Below are 9,374 nucleotides of genomic sequence, written 5' to 3'. Positions count from 1 at the left end.
AACCAAAGAGCCGCCACCAGCCCCTGAAGGCACCAACCAAAGAGCCGCCACCGGCCCCAGAAGGCACCAACCAAAGAGCCGCCACCGGCCCCAGAAGGCACCAACCAAAGAGCCGCCATCGGCCCCAGAAGGCACCAACCAAAGAGCCGACACTGGCCCCTGAAGGCACCAACCAAAGAGCCGCCACCAGCCCCAGAAGGCACCAACCAAAGAGCCGCCACCGGCCCCTGAAGGCACCAACCAAAGAGCCGCCACCGGCCCCTGAAGGCACCAACCAAAGAGCCGCCACCGGCCCCAGAAGGCACCAACCAAAGAGCCGCCACCGGCCCCAGAAGGCACCAACCAAAGAGCCGCCACCGGCCCCAGAAGGCACCAACCAAAGAGCCGACACTGGCCCCTGAAGGCACCAACCAAAGAGCCGACACTGGCCCCTGAAGGCACCAACCAAAGAGCCGCCACCGGCCCCTGAAGGCACCAACCAAAGAGCCGCCACTGGCCCCTGAAGGCACCAACCAAAGAGCCGCCACCAGCCCCAGAAGGCACCAACCAAAGAGCCGCCATCGGCCCCAGAAGGCACCAACCAAAGAGCCGCCACCAGCCCCAGAAGGCACCAACCAAAGAGCCGCCATCGGCCCCAGAAGGCACCAACCAAAGAGCCGACACCGGCCCCAGAAGGCACCAACCAAAGAGCCGCCACCAGCCCCAGAAGGCACCAACCAAAGAGCCGCCACCGGCCCCAGAAGGCACCAACCAAAGAGCCGCCACCGGCCCCAGAAGGCACCAACCAAAGAGCCGCCACCGGCCCCTGAAGGCACCAACCAAAGAGCCGCCACCGGCCCCAGAAGGCACCAACCAAAGAGCCGCCACCGGCCCCTGAAGGCACCAACCAAAGGACCGCCACCAGCCCCAGAAGGCACCAACCAAAGAGCCGCCATCGGCCCCAGAAGGCACCAACCAAAGAGCCGCCACCGGCCCCAGAAGGCACCAACCAAAGAGCCGCCACCGGCCCCTGAAGGCACCAACCAAAGGACCGCCACCGGCCCCAGAAGGCACCAACCAAAGAGCCGCCACCGGCCCCTGAAGGCACCAACCAAAGAGCCGCCATCGGCCCCAGAAGGCACCAACCAAAGAGCCGCCATCGGCCCCAGAAGGCACCAACCAAAGAGCCGCCACCGGCCCCAGAAGGCACCAACCAAAGAGCCGCCACCAGCCCCAGAAGGCACCAACCAAAGAGCCGCCACCGGCCCCAGAAGGCACCAACCAAAGAGCCGCCACCGGCCCCAGAAGGCACCAACCAAAGAGCCGCCACCGGCCCCTGAAGGCACCAACCAAAGAGCCGCCACCGGCCCCAGAAGGCACCAACCAAAGAGCCGCCACCGGCCCCTGAAGGCACCAACCAAAGGACCGCCACCAGCCCCAGAAGGCACCAACCAAAGAGCCGCCATCGGCCCCAGAAGGCACCAACCAAAGAGCCGCCACCGGCCCCAGAAGGCACCAACCAAAGAGCCGCCACCGGCCCCTGAAGGCACCAACCAAAGGACCGCCACCGGCCCCAGAAGGCACCAACCAAAGAGCCGCCACCGGCCCCTGAAGGCACCAACCAAAGAGCCGCCATCGGCCCCAGAAGGCACCAACCAAAGAGCCGCCATCGGCCCCAGAAGGCACCAACCAAAGAGCCGCCACCGGCCCCAGAAGGCACCAACCAAAGAGCCGCCACCGGCCCCTGAAGGCACCAACCAAAGGACCGCCACCGGCCCCAGAAGGCACCAACCAGAGCCGCCACCGGCCCCTGAAGGCACCAACCAAAGAGCCGCCATCGGCCCCAGAAGGCACCAACCATAGAGCCGCCACCGGCCCCTGAAGGCACCAACCAAAGAGCCGCCACCAGCCCCAGAAGGCACCAACCAAAGAGCCGCCACTGGCCCCTGAAGGCACCAACCAAAGAGCCGCCACCGGCCCCTGAAGGCACCAACCAAAGAGCCGCCACCGGCCCCTGAAGGCACCAACCAAAGAGCCGCCACCGGCCCCAGAAGGCACCAACCAAAGAGCCGCCACCGGCCCCAGAAGGCACCAACCAAAGAGCCGCCACCGGCCCCAGAAGGCACCAACCAAAGAGCCGACACTGGCCCCTGAAGGCACCAACCAAAGAGCCGCCACTGGCCCCTGAAGGCACCAACCAAAGAGCCGCCACCGGCCCCTGAAGGCACCAACCAAAGAGCCGCCACCGGCCCCTGAAGGCACCAACCAAAGGACCGCCACCGGCCCCTGAAGGCACCAACCAAAGAGCTGCCACCGACCCCTGAAGGCACCAACCAAAGAGCCGCCACCGGCCCCAGAAGGCACCAACCAAAGAGCCGACACTGGCCCCTGAAGGCACCAACCAAAGAGCCGCCACCGGCCCCAGAAGGCACCAACCAAAGAGCCGCCACCGGCCCCTGAAGGCACCAACCAAAGAGCCGCCACCGGCCCCTGAAGGCACCAACCAAAGAGCCGCCACCGGCCCCAGAAGGCACCAACCAAAGAGCCGCCACCGGCCCCTGAAGGCACCAACCAAAGAGCCGCCACCGGCCCCAGAAGGCACCAACCAAAGAGCCGCCACCGGCCCCAGAAGGCACCAACCAAAGAGCCGCCACCGGCCCCAGAAGGCACCAACCAAAGAGCCGCCACCGGCCCCTGAAGGCACCAACCAAAGAGCCGCCACCGGCCCCAGAAGGCACCAACCAAAGAGCCGCCACCGGCCCCTGAAGGCACCAACCAAAGGACCGCCACCGGCCCCAGAAGGCACCAACCAAAGAGCCGCCACCGGCCCCTGAAGGCACCAACCAAAGAGCTGCCACCAGCCCCAGAAGGCACCAACCAAAGAGCCGCCACTGGCCCCTGAAGGCACCAACCAAAGAGCCGCCACCGGCCCCTGAAGGCACCAACCAAAGAGCCGCCACCGGCCCCAGAAGGCACCAACCAAAGAGCCGCCACCGGCCCCAGAAGGCACCAACCAAAGAGCCGCCACCGGCCCCAGAAGGCACCAACCAAAGAGCCGACACTGGCCCCTGAAGGCACCAACCAAAGAGCCGCCACTGGCCCCTGAAGGCACCAACCAAAGAGCCGCCACCGGCCCCTGAAGGCACCAACCAAAGAGCCGCCACCGGCCCCTGAAGGCACCAACCAAAGGACCGCCACCGGCCCCTGAAGGCACCAACCAAAGAGCTGCCACCGACCCCTGAAGGCACCAACCAAAGAGCCGCCACCGGCCCCAGAAGGCACCAACCAAAGAGCCGAAACTGGCCCCTGAAGGCACCAACCAAAGAGCCGCCACCGGCCCCAGAAGGCACCAACCAAAGAGCCGCCACTGGCCCCTGAAGGCACCAACCAAAGAGCCGCCACCGGACCCAGAAGGCACCAACCAAAGAGCCGCCACCGGCCCCAGAAGGCACCAACCAAAGAGCCGCCACCGGCCCCTGAAGGCACCAACCAAAGAGCCGCCACCGGCCCCAGAAGGCACCAACCAAAGAGCCGCCACCGGCCCCAGAAGGCACCAACCAAAGAGTCGCCACCGGCCCCAGAAGGCACCAACCAAAGAGCCGCCACCGGCCCCTGAAGGCACCAACCAAAGAGCCGCCACCGGCCCCAGAAGGCACCAACCAAAGAGCCGCCACCGGCCCCTGAAGGCACCAACCAAAGGACCGCCACCGGCCCCAGAAGGCACCAACCAAAGAGCCGCCACCAGCCCCTGAAGGCACCAACCAAAGAGCCGCCACCGGCCCCAGAAGGCACCAACCAAAGAGCCGCCACCGGCCCCAGAAGGCACCAACCAAAGAGCCGCCACCGGCCCCAGAAGGCACCAACCAAAGAGCCGCCATCGGCCCCAGAAGGCACCAACCAAAGAGCCGCCACCGGCCCCTGAAGGCACCAACCAAAGGACCGCCACCGGCCCCAGAAGGCACCAACCAAAGAGCCGCCACCGGCCCCTGAAGGCACCAACCAAAGAGCCGCCATCGGCCCCTGAAGGCACCAACCAAAGAGCCGCCATCGGCCCCAGAAGGCACCAACCAAAGAGCCGCCACCGGCCCCTGAAGGCACCAACCAAAGAGCCGCCACCGGCCCCTGAAGGCACCAACCAAAGAGCCGCCATCGGCCCCAGAAGGCACCAACCAAAGAGCCGCCACCGGCCCCTGAAGGCACCAACGAACCACATGCAGAAGGGGGGGGGGGTCAAAGAAGAGGAGGGGCGGCAGAAGGAGAGACAGACCAAGGGCCCACCGCCCCCACACCCCCAGGAGACGCCCCCACCCAGAGACACGTTGCATTCCCTTCTCCTTTACACACCAACACATTCACACCCCCTCACCATCAGCCTGGTATACACACACATCTACACACACACACACACACACATCTACACACACAGACACACACACACAGACACACACACACACCCACACACACCCACACACACACACACCCACACACACACACACACACACACACACACACACACACACACACACACACACACACACACACACACAGACACACACATCTACACATACACACCCATTCTAACAGATCAGGACCAAAAGATTAGTCCACCTCCAAAACCCTACACCCCCCCCCCCCCCCCACCACAAAACACCCCTTCCCATTCTACCTACCCTAGAACAAACCACCACAACTCCCCACTTTTCTCACTGAAGTCCTCCCCCCTTCATAATCATGACCCTTCACCCCCCTATACACCTACATACACATGCACCCCCCCACTCCCCCCTACACACGGGCCACTACCCCCCCATACACACTCCTCTATATCCACACTCCTATCTCCCATGCATTTAACACCAGATTTCCCACACACAAGCCCTTACCCCTCCCCCCCCCTCATCCACACCCCAACCCCCCCACACAATCATGTACTATCACACTCCCCAAAACCTCCACCCCCACACATACATGCCTCAACACACTCCCACATACACACCCCATATATACACAGGCACCCCCCCATCCTGAACTATCTTGGGCCCGGGTCCCTCTGCCGGGCACCAGGGCACGGACCCGCCCCCACTGCAGCGGCAGGTCCAGGTCAGCCCAACCCCCCCACGGCAGGGCCGACCCCCCCATCCCCGAGAAGCAGGGGACAGCCCCGGCCACCGGAGCCCAGGACCCGCACCCAGCCCCCCCCCACCCCGCAGTGGCACGGCCACCCGTCATGGAGCCAATACCCGCCGATCCAGCCCCCGCCAGCGACCTCGCCCCCCCGCCGCAAGGCAACTCCAACCATTGATCAACCCAAAGCCTCCCGCCAGGTCTGGAAACCTAGCCCCCCCAGTAATGAAGCAGCCAAGATCCCCGTCCAGGGGTCCACCCCAGACCCACAGCCACCTGAGCCACCCAGCCACTCCCCAGCCCCGAGCAGGATGAGGTCACACCCCCCCCCCCTACACTAAGTGATGGAGCTGATCACAGGAGACCAGAGAGAGTGAAATCCAACTGACTGATCCTTTGAGGAGGCAGACATCATTTCCATGCTGATGTAATCTAATAACAGATTTCTAAACTGCTGGATGCACAGATTCTGTTTGCTTTTCCAGTTCACAAGGATAGTTTTCTTTGCAATGCACAGGCTGCTGAGGATTGGTTTTGCTAAATTAAACCCTGTTATTTTCACCTAAGTGACTCAAGAGGCCCAGTTTGGGGTTTGCAGGGATATTACATTTAAACCAGTCTGACAGATCTTTACATACCTGGAGCCAGAACCTCTGGACAGGTGGACAAGACCATAAGGCATGGTAGTAGCTGTCAATCATGTTGTCAGTACAGTGTGAACAGATATGTGAGTGTAACAGACCCATCTTGAACATCCTGTGTCCTGTATAATGAGTTCTGTGTAGAATTCTGAATTGTATTAATTGCATGCTTGAATTCTTAGTCATTTTGAATGTGTTTGAGCAGATTTGTGACCATTCATTTTGATTGAAGTTACTGGATAAGTCTGCTTCCCATTTAGAAGTTGGGAGAGAGATGGAATCTTCTAGCTTCAATAGTAATCTGTATATTTTGGATCGTAGCTTCGGGGCCTTAAGATTTAGGAATTCTGCAACCCTGATAGGTAACTGTAAGTTTAGTTGATCAGTGGTGTATTTCTTACTTATAATAGATTTAAGTTGGTGGTATTCTTAGAATTTGGTGCTGCTGAATTCATACCGTGAAGAAATTGCATCAAATGGCAGAAAGTTTCCATTTTCTACTATATGTTCTAACTGCTTTACTCCTTTATTCTTCCACCGAGGGAAGTTTATCATCTTTCTGTTTTGCAGGAAGTCAGGATTGTTCCAGATGGGTGTGAGCTTACATGGAATAAGCGCAGACTTGGTTACTTTCAGGAATTCCCACCAAGCCGTTAAACTGGAGCTGATGTTAATGCTTTGGAAACACTTATATGACTTGACAGTTGAGCTGATGAATGGTAAATCAGAGATGACTAAATCCTCACACAATGCTTGCTCAACATCCAGCCATGGCTCATCCAAATAACTTGGATTAAGCCACTTGGAGATGCATTGCAGCCTGTTACATAAGAAATAATGATTAAAATTTGGCAGGTCCAACCCACCTCTGTCTTTGGTCTGTTGTAAAGTTTTTAGACTAATGGCTTGTTTTTCCAGAGAAATCTGGATATGTGGGAGTCTAGTGATTTAAACCAAGTGGAGGATGGTCTGATGGGAACCATTGAGAAAAGGTAATTAACTTTTGGTAAAACCATCATTTTAACGGTGGAAACCCTCCCCATAAGTGATATGGGCAAGCGGTTCTACCTTGAGAGGTCATCCTCTACGGTTTTTATTAGCTGATCATGATTTAACTTTATTAGTTTGGTTAGTCTGGGAGAGATTATTATACCTAAATAACTAATATTTCCTGACTGTATAGTGGTGTTAGATATGTGTTTAAAGTCACAGTTAATGGGCATTGCTGTAGTCTTTAACCAGTTAATAGAAGAGTCTGATATTGAAGAGAATTTATTAATTAGTGTGATTGTTTGAGAAAGTGTTGTTTGTGAGTTGTTAAGGAAAAGTAAAATGTCATCTGCGTAAAGACTAATTTTATGTTCTATATTTTTAGCATGAATTCCTTTGATTTCTGGGTTTGTCTTATGGCAGCTGCCAGGGGTTCGATAAAAATGGCAAAGAGTGATGGAGAAAGTGGGCAGCCCTGTCTGGTGCCTCTCTGGAAGCAGAAGTTTGGAGAAGTTTTGTCATTAGTCTTCACACATGCATTTGGGTTGTTGTATAATATTTTTATCCAGTCAATAAATGATGACCCAAACCCAAATTCTTTTAAAGTTGCAAATAAAAGTTTCCGGTTTACACGGTCAGATGCTTTTTCTGCATCTAAAGAAATAACTGTGGACTTCAGATTGTGTAGAGTTGAATAATCTATTATGTTAATTAATCTGCGCATGTTAGTGTAGGAATGTCTACCTTTTATAAAGCCTGTTTGATCAGCGTGAATAATGGAAGGGGTTATTTTCTCTATCCTTCTGGCTAGAGCTTTGCTGATTATTTTGAGATCTACGTTTATTAATGAAATTGGACGATAACTGGATGGGAGTGTAGGGTCCTTTCCTGGTTTTAATAGGACTGAAATATTCGCCAAGTTCATATTGGAGGGTATTTTTTGCTTTTCCTGTATTTCTAATACCATGCTGTAAAAGGTTGGAGCCAGTGTTGTCCAGAATTCTTTGTAGAATTCAGCTGGATAACCATCTGGACCTGGTGCTTTATTATTTGGCATATGATGGAGAGCTTCATGGAGCTCATGAACTGAAATAGGTGAATCTAGAGCCATTTTATTTTCCTGATTTATTTTAGGAAGATTGATGCTGCTAAGAAATTAGTTAATATTCTCATCTGTTGGATTTATTTGTGATGAATATAATGCTTTGTAAAATTCTTTGAAAGTATTGTTCATCATGTCAGGATCATGGCTGATATTTCCTTCTGAATCTTTTATAGAGGAAATTGTTGTTTTCTCCTTATTTGCCTTTAGTTGGTTAGCCAGGAACTTTCCAGATTTCTTACCATGTTCAAAATTGTCCAATCGAAGTCTTTGCACCATGAATTGTGTTCTTTTATCTATTATTTCATTAAGTTCTAATTTGGCTTTTCTAATACCATTCAGTGTGTGTTCTTCTGGGGAGACATGGTAAGCTTCCTCTAGTGATTTAATTCTGAGTTCTAATTCTGATGTTCTCAAAGTTTCCTTCTTTTTCTTATGGGAAGAGAAGGATATTATTTTCCCTCTCATTACTGCTTTTCCTGCTTCCCACAGAACACACGCTGAAGTTTCTGGTCTGTTATTGTTTTCTAGATATGAGGACCGTTCTCTTTTAAAGTAACTGATAAACTCAGAATCTGTAAGTAATGATGTATTAAATCTCCAGTTTCTAGTGGCTGGCTTACAGTTTTTACTTCTAAGGGTTAATGATACAGGTGCATGATCACTGATGATTATGGGATGGATCTATATCTCTGATATGTCACTCATGAGTGAAGTGCTGATTAGGAAGTAGTCTAGTCTAGAATAGGTATGGTGAACTGAAGAGAAGAAAGTGTATTCTCTCAGTGTCGGGTGATGAGAACGCCATGCATCGCAAAGACCAAAATCCTTCATGTACTGTTTAACCTTTTCAGCTGATTTCCAACCTCGATACTTCCCTGATGAACTGTATTTGTCTAGAATAACATTTAAGTCCCCTGCCACAATGATTGTGTTATCTAAGTGATCATAGAGCGAAGTAAAGAGGTAGTGAAAAAAGGAGGAGTCATCAACATTTGGGCCATAAACATTTGCAATAGTTAACTTAACATTTTGAATAGATAATGTAACTATTAAAAATCTGCCTTCTGGATCTGTGATTTTTTGATCAATGTCAAATTTTAACCCTTTATTAATAAGAGTGGCTGCTCCTCTTTGTCTGGAATTATAGCAAGCTGAGTAAACATGTGGAAACGTTGAAAGATTTATTGTTGAATTAGATAAATGAGTCTCCTGCAGGAGAACGATGTCTGCCTTCATTTCATGCATCCGATTAAGAATTTTTAACCTTTCTCTTGTTCCAGCTCCACGCACATTCCAAGAGACAAACCTCAGTGTATCCATAAACCAGCAGAGATGGAGGTTATGTGCATATTACCACAGCGTGTGTCTGTGTGTAACCCGCTGCTTGTGCGCCTGTCAGCTGTGTGCGGTACCTGGATCTGCGCGTTAAGTGTCTCTATGTGTGCTTTCCTCATACTGAACTGTGTGTGTATGTGTGAATCATGCATAACGTTGTGTCCGATGTTTAATCTTGTGCGTGCGCCATGAAACATATC

The sequence above is a fragment of the Telmatherina bonti genome (assembly GCF_933228915.1).
Source record: "Telmatherina bonti genome assembly, chromosome: 10".
NCBI classification, from domain to species: domain Eukaryota; kingdom Metazoa; phylum Chordata; class Actinopteri; order Atheriniformes; family Telmatherinidae; genus Telmatherina; species Telmatherina bonti.
Note: the sequence above shows the minus strand (reverse complement) of the source record.